Here is a 6,688-nt window from a genome sequence, read left to right as displayed (position 1 = left end):
TTACCTTCAGTTCAGATTCTTAGTAGAAGGGAGAGAGTCGGGTGAAATACTAAACTATCTCTCAGGCCCGTTTAAAAGTACCAGGGTCATAACGCAAGATTTAGTAATTCACATAAATAGGCCTTCAGAGAGGGATACCTGGAACTTTAGTCATCTGAAAAAGGGTCAAGACAAGGCAAGCACTGCCTTTTCAAGTCACTTGGCCTGTGGACAATGACTAATATGAGGTACAAAATCCACTAACCTCTGGGAACCAAAACAAAGTTTCCACTTGGGGTTCTTTGTATTCTCTGTCCACTAACAAAGCCAAATGCCCAAATCAATCCTTTCATGGACTGAAGAGGTCATTGGGCAAACTATGTGTTTTGTAGGCGTTGTGTGGTACTGCCCTACCTTTTTAAAAGCCCCCAATATTCTTGAGGTGACACAAAAAATGTAAGGACACTGACTGCAAAGGCTGCTTTTAAAATATACTTGTATCCAAAAGAGATCCTCTTTCTCCTCATCCTCGCCAACATCTGTTGTTGCCTGAGTTGTTAATGTTAGTCATTCTGACAGGTGTGAGGTGGTATCTCATTGTGGTTTTGACTTGTATTTCCCTGATCATGAGTGATGTTGAGCATTTTTTCATGGGTCAGTTGGCCATCTGGATGTTTTCTATGGAGAAGTGTCTATTCATGTCTTTTTGCCCGTTTCTTCACTGGATTATTTGTTTTTTTTGGGTGTTGAGTTTGGTAGGTTATTTATAGATTTTGGATACTAACCTTTATCTGATATGCCATTTGCAAATATCTTCTCCCATTCTGTCGGTTGACTTTTAGTTTTGCTGATTGTTTCTTTCACTGTGCAGAAGCTTTTTATCTTGATGAGTTCATTTTTGCTTTTGTTTCCCCTGCCTCTGGAGATGTGATGAGTAAGAAGTTGCTGCAGCTGAGGTCCAAGAGGTTTTTGCCTGCTTTCTCCTTGAGGATTTTGATGGCTTCCTGTCTTACATTTAGGTCTTTCTACAATTTTGAGTTTATTTTTGTGTATGGTGTAAGAAAGTGGTCCAGGTTCATTTTTCTGCATGCCGCTGTCCAGTTTTCCCAGCACCATTTGCTGAAGAGATGGTGTATACTCTATTGGATATTCTTTCCTGCTTTGTGAAAGATTAGTGGCCATATGCTTCTGGGTTCATTTCTGGGTTCTCTATTCTGTTCCATTGATCTGAGTGTCTGTTTTTTGTACCAGTACCATACTGTCTTGATGATTACAGCTTTTAAAAAAAATTTTTCTTTAATGTTTATTTATTTCTGAGAGAGAGAGACAGAGTGTGAGTGGGGGAGGAGCAGGGTGAGATGGAGACACAGAATCTGAAGCAGGGTCCAGGCTCTAAGCTGTCAGCACAGAGCCCCACGCAGGGCTTGAACCCACGAACCGTGAGATCATGACCTGAACCAAAGTCAGACACTTTACCAACTAAGCCACCCAGGCACCCTGATGATTACAGCTTTGTAACACATCTTGAAGTTCGGGAGTATGATGCTTCCAGCTTTGGTTTTCTTTTTCAAGATTGCTTTGGCTATTCAGGATCTTTTCTGGTTCCATACAAACTTTAGGATTGTTTGTTCTAGCTCTGTGAAGGATACTGGTGTTATTTTGATAGGGATTGCATTGAATATGTAGATTGCTTTGGGTAGTATCAACATTTTAACAGTGTTTGTTCTTCTAATCCAGGAGCATGGAATGTTTTTCCATTTTTTTGTGTGTCTTCTTCAATTTATTTCATAAGCTTTCTATGGCAATGTTTATAGCAGCCCTATCAACAATATCCAAAGTATGAAAAGAGCCCAAATATCCATCAATGGATGAGTGGATAAAGAAGACATGGAATATATATATACATGGGAGTATTACTTGGCAATCACAAGGAATGAAATCTTGCCATTTGCAACTGCATGGATGGAACTGGAGGGTATTATGCTAAGTGAAATTAGTCAGTCAGAGAAAGACAAATATTATATGACTTCATTAATACGAGGAATTTAAAATACAAACAGATGAACACAAGGGAAGGGAAGCAAAAATAATATAAAAACAGAGAGGGGAACAAAACATAAAAGACTAGTAAATATAGAGAACAAACGGAGGGTTGCTGGAGGGGTTGAGGGAGGAGGGATGGTCTAAATGGGTAAGGGGCATTAAGGGCTCTACTCCTGAAATCATTGTTGCACCATATGTTAACTAACTTGGATATAAACAATAAATAAATTGAAAAAAAATACTTATATCCAAAAGGTGTACACAAATTCTCCAGTCCCTCTTTTCCTTCATTAGCATGGATTAGGTCACTAGGCAGCCTACCAAGAGTGGAGACCTAAGAAGAGTTAGTATGTTTGGGAGTGAGTCTGGGTTTGGCAAGAATAACAGTGATTATCTTGGTGGTCTGGTCAGGATGTGCTAAGCCCAGATAAGAGAAAAAAGAGTTTTCCCCATTACTGAAGAAAGCAGAAAAGGAGGACTTGTTAGCATGCAGGTGAACTCTGAGAGAAGATGTGATACTCCAAAGGAAGGAAGTAATTTAAAAGGAGTTCTAAAGGAGTTGGGCCCAAAGTAAGGATTACTCTCAAAGGAAAATGTGGTGTTACAATTCTGCCATGGTCTGCTCTGAATGAAAGTTTAGGGAACCTGCATCTTTCCGATCCTTACAAATCTAGGAGCATAGAGAATGTAAGGCCCTGGAGGTCGTTGGAGGTAGTAGAAAAACTAAAGTCCAAGGAATCAGCCTTCCATTTCCCTGGAACTAAAAAGGGTTGGGTAGAATCTGCCCTGCCTTTTACCATTCCTCCGTTGATGTATGTTCTGACCCAGCCCATCTGAGGGTCACAGAGACTTTCACAATCCCTTGGAGGACTCAGATATTGAAATTCCAACAGAGGAAATGTGGAGAAGAAATATGTGCAAAATGAGCATCCTTAAACCACAGGCAGGATTTTCTCCAATGAAAGAATTCCATTCAACTAGTCCTCATTTTGTTGTGAGTTCAAGCCCCATGTTGGGCATGGAAACTACTTAAAAAAAAAAAAAGTATAAAAAGGTGCATTGCAGATAAAGAAAACTCTTAAGAAAAAAACTTAACTCTCCTTTATTTAACCTAGTAAGGAGAAAAAAATTGTCTGACTTAGGTTTCAATTGTTTTATTTTCCAAGCTCATGTTCTTATAATGCTTCAAGCTGAGTAGAGAAATCATAAAATCATAAAATCTTAGAGCTAAAAGAGATCTGGAAGATCATTTCTTCCTCTTTATTTTATAGCCAAGAAATCTCAAAAAGGAAAATGGCTAAAATGTAGGAAGCCAAAAAGTTTCAGGAGAAGCAATAAATACAGATAATCCATAAAATGAAAATGAGACCAAACAAAATCTTGGGTTTATTATAAAAATTATTATTGCACTTAACCATAGTTTCTCCACAGATTTGGATATATATTTGTTGTCTCTATTTTTGTTGGTTAAGGAATGGATCAAAATTTTTCAAAATTATTGTTTGCTGCTACAATGGAAATCTACAAAAACGGGTAATAGACTATTTTGGGATCATTGTTCAGAAGCACATTTATCTTAGAAATGGTTACCATGGAGATGAGCACACGTCGTATGACTCTACAGCTTGTGAGTTAGAAGTCATCTATGCTACTAAGACATAAATAGCCATATATACACATACACGCACATAAGCCCATCCACACACGCACAGTGAAGTTATATTGTTCCTCTCCTTTTGTAAAATAATAATAAAACTCCATTCAATGCTGGTCTTTGATGGTGGAAGGACTGGCAAAACTCTACACCTTTTAAAATGTAATATTATACAATGACATAAAAATCACTTTTTAAAAACATTGTAAAAGTAATCTGAATCAAGCTTAAAACATACTTAACATGTAAAATAAACGATGAGAACATACTTCTTAGACATCACTCCTCTTAAAGTAGAAATATAAAAATAAGAAAGTAAAATGAAATGCCTGGTTGGCTCAGTCTGTAGAGCATGTAACACTTGACCATGGGGTCATGATTTCAAGTCCCATGCTGGACATAGAGCTTACTTAAAAAAGTAAATAAAATACATTTTAAAAAATAAGAAAGTAAAAAAAAGCCCAGAGTAGATTACAAAAAGTTATTGAGTTATTTTCCCAAGGAATTCAATAATATTAATACTAATATATTATTAATATTGATAGCAATTAGCTATTAATAATAGTTTTAATAATATTAGGGCCTAGTTATCAGGCTAGCCTTTCTCTCCTTGCCTCTCTCTAGCTAGATAATTTCTTTTTTATTTGTTTCCTTTTCTTTTTTTTTTTTTTTGCTTTTTCTTTTCCTTCAATAAATACAATTTTTAAGCTGCTTAAATTCCAAAGACACTGGCCAATTTCAGAGTATCACAAAGGTATTTATTCTGATTAAAGTTAATTTGCTTTTATTTATTTTACTTATTTGTTTACTTTTCAGTAATGGACATTTTCAAATTTTCAAGCAACAGGAGAAAGAATAGCAAAATTAACACCCCCTCCCATGTACCCATCACCCAGCTTTGTTACTTATCAACATATAACTAATTCTGTTTGATTTATAACCTCCTTCCTCCATCATTTTAAATCATATGTAAAACATCATGGTAAAGACTTTTTAAAATAATTACACTATCCAATTAGAAAACTTTTCCTCCACAGTTTGAATTTTTTATACTTTTCGTAGAAAAGTACTTCAACAGTTTCATTGTGTATAGGGTACAATAGCAGGTACTAAATTCAGTAGTATAAGAATGTCCAGAACTAGAATAATAATCCTTCCTCGAACATTCACCACTTAATACACTGATGACTTACTTATGTAAAAAGAAATCTTTTCTTATGCAGTATAATTTTTTAGACTAATGCATGTGTTTAAAAGTATATTTAAAGAAAGCCATGCACCTTGATTTGTTTTATAGAAACACAAGAAATGTAAAGCAAAAGCAAAAACAAAAACAAAACATCACAAGAAATGTATATTAAATAAATAAAACCAAATGCGGTTTTGCTTTTTTCCGCAAGACAGCTATTTTAACATGTTTGATTAGCAGACAAAACTCTATACTTGCTAGACGAGTGTACAAAAAGGACAATTACAGAACAACACATCATCTTGCACAGTCTTTCCATAAAAAAAATAGTCATGCAAAGTTTCTCAATATTTGCTGCTATTTTCAAATTGAGGCAGCATGTAGTTTTCGAACTGGGGTATATTCTCCATTTGAAAAATGTAAATCTGAAACTGAGATCAGCAAAAAGTCTAGTCATATAACCTTTATTCCCTTTTACTTCACTACTCTTGCACTCTGCTTTCTAGAATTTGAGCACTGAAAGAGTTGTGAAATTTGCATTTTTCCTCCAAGTTCATCGATCCAATATTCCTTACTCTCTTCATGTTAAATACTTATTTATCAATGTATTTAAATCCAAGTCTTTAAAATCTGAAGTCTTTCAATCTTGCTTTTTTTAAAAATCCAAGCATCAGGAAATGAAAGACATAACTATCATCAAATGAGTGACCTCTCAGAGATCACAAAAAACTGTTTCACTCTACATAGTGTCATCCCAAATAGTTTTAAATAACCACTTTTTAAAAAATATGAAACACTTCACAAATGTGTATATCATCCATGCGCAGGGACCATGCTAAGCTTCTCTGTAACATTCCATTTTAGTATATGTGCTTCTGGTGTGAGCACTTACAGAAACAATTTTTGGGGCGCCTGGGTGGCTCAGTCGGTTAAGCGGCCGACTTCGGCTCAGGTCATGATCTCTCGGTCCGTGAGCCCCGCGTTGGGCTCTGTGCTGACAGCTCAGAGCCTGGAGCCTGTTTCAGATTCTGTGTCTCCCTCTCTCTGATCCTCCCCTGTTCATGCTCTGTCTGTCCCTGTCTCAAAAAAATATAAAACGTTAAAAAAAATTTTAGAAAAAGAAACAATTTTTAAAAAGAATGAGTGCTTTCTTCTACATGCTTAGCTCTAGTGATTCCAGCTTTTACTAGTCATTCTCATAGAATTTCTATAGAGGTACTTCCAGATAAGTATACAGTTCCTTAGGAGCATTTCCAGAGAAGCAACTCCTGACTCAATTGAGAGAATTGAAGATAAAAGTAGAAGAAATGTCATATTGCATCGTACCAGTTGGTCATCCAGCTGAATGCTGACACCGAGACACATTTTTTAAGTTTTAAATTTAATTCCAGTATAGTTAATGTATGTTATATTAATTTCAGGTGTACAATGCAGTGATTCAACAATTCTATACATTTCTCAGTGCTCATCATAGTAAGTGTGCTCCTTAATTTCCTTCACCTATTCTACCCATGATATCAAGACATTTTGAAGGAAAGCACTATGGCTTTCTAATTCATCCATCTAAAATCCAGAAATATAGATGGTTTCCTTACTGTATTGGATCAGCTGATATATGACCTAGACATTTTCTAAACTTCTTGACAATTATTCTCTTGTTTGCTTATTCCAGTGCTTTAGGCAACATTTTCAGTTAACATTACTACCCGCCGTGTTCTTTTGGTTGACATGAAATTACTTCTTTTAAACTTCAAGATACACTCACTAGTATTTTTTAATATCCTAGGATTTATTAACTTAGTTAACATTATCCATATTATTCC

The 6,688-nt window shown here is 35.7% G+C and overlaps 1 non-coding gene across 1 annotated transcript; it reads right to left on the bottom strand.

Moving 5' to 3' along the window:
- Window positions 1-5,647: 5,647 nt before the first annotated feature.
- LOC125174171 (U6 spliceosomal RNA) lies at window positions 5,648-5,753 on the bottom strand. The gene has a single exon (XR_007155301.1). It is a non-coding gene; the product is annotated as a U6 spliceosomal RNA (small nuclear RNA).
- Window positions 5,754-6,688: the final 935 nt, after the last annotated feature.

The sequence above is a fragment of the Prionailurus viverrinus genome, chromosome C1 (genome assembly GCF_022837055.1).
Source record: "Prionailurus viverrinus isolate Anna chromosome C1, UM_Priviv_1.0, whole genome shotgun sequence".
NCBI classification, from domain to species: domain Eukaryota; kingdom Metazoa; phylum Chordata; class Mammalia; order Carnivora; family Felidae; genus Prionailurus; species Prionailurus viverrinus.
This window is presented reverse-complemented; position numbering and strand designations above follow the sequence as displayed.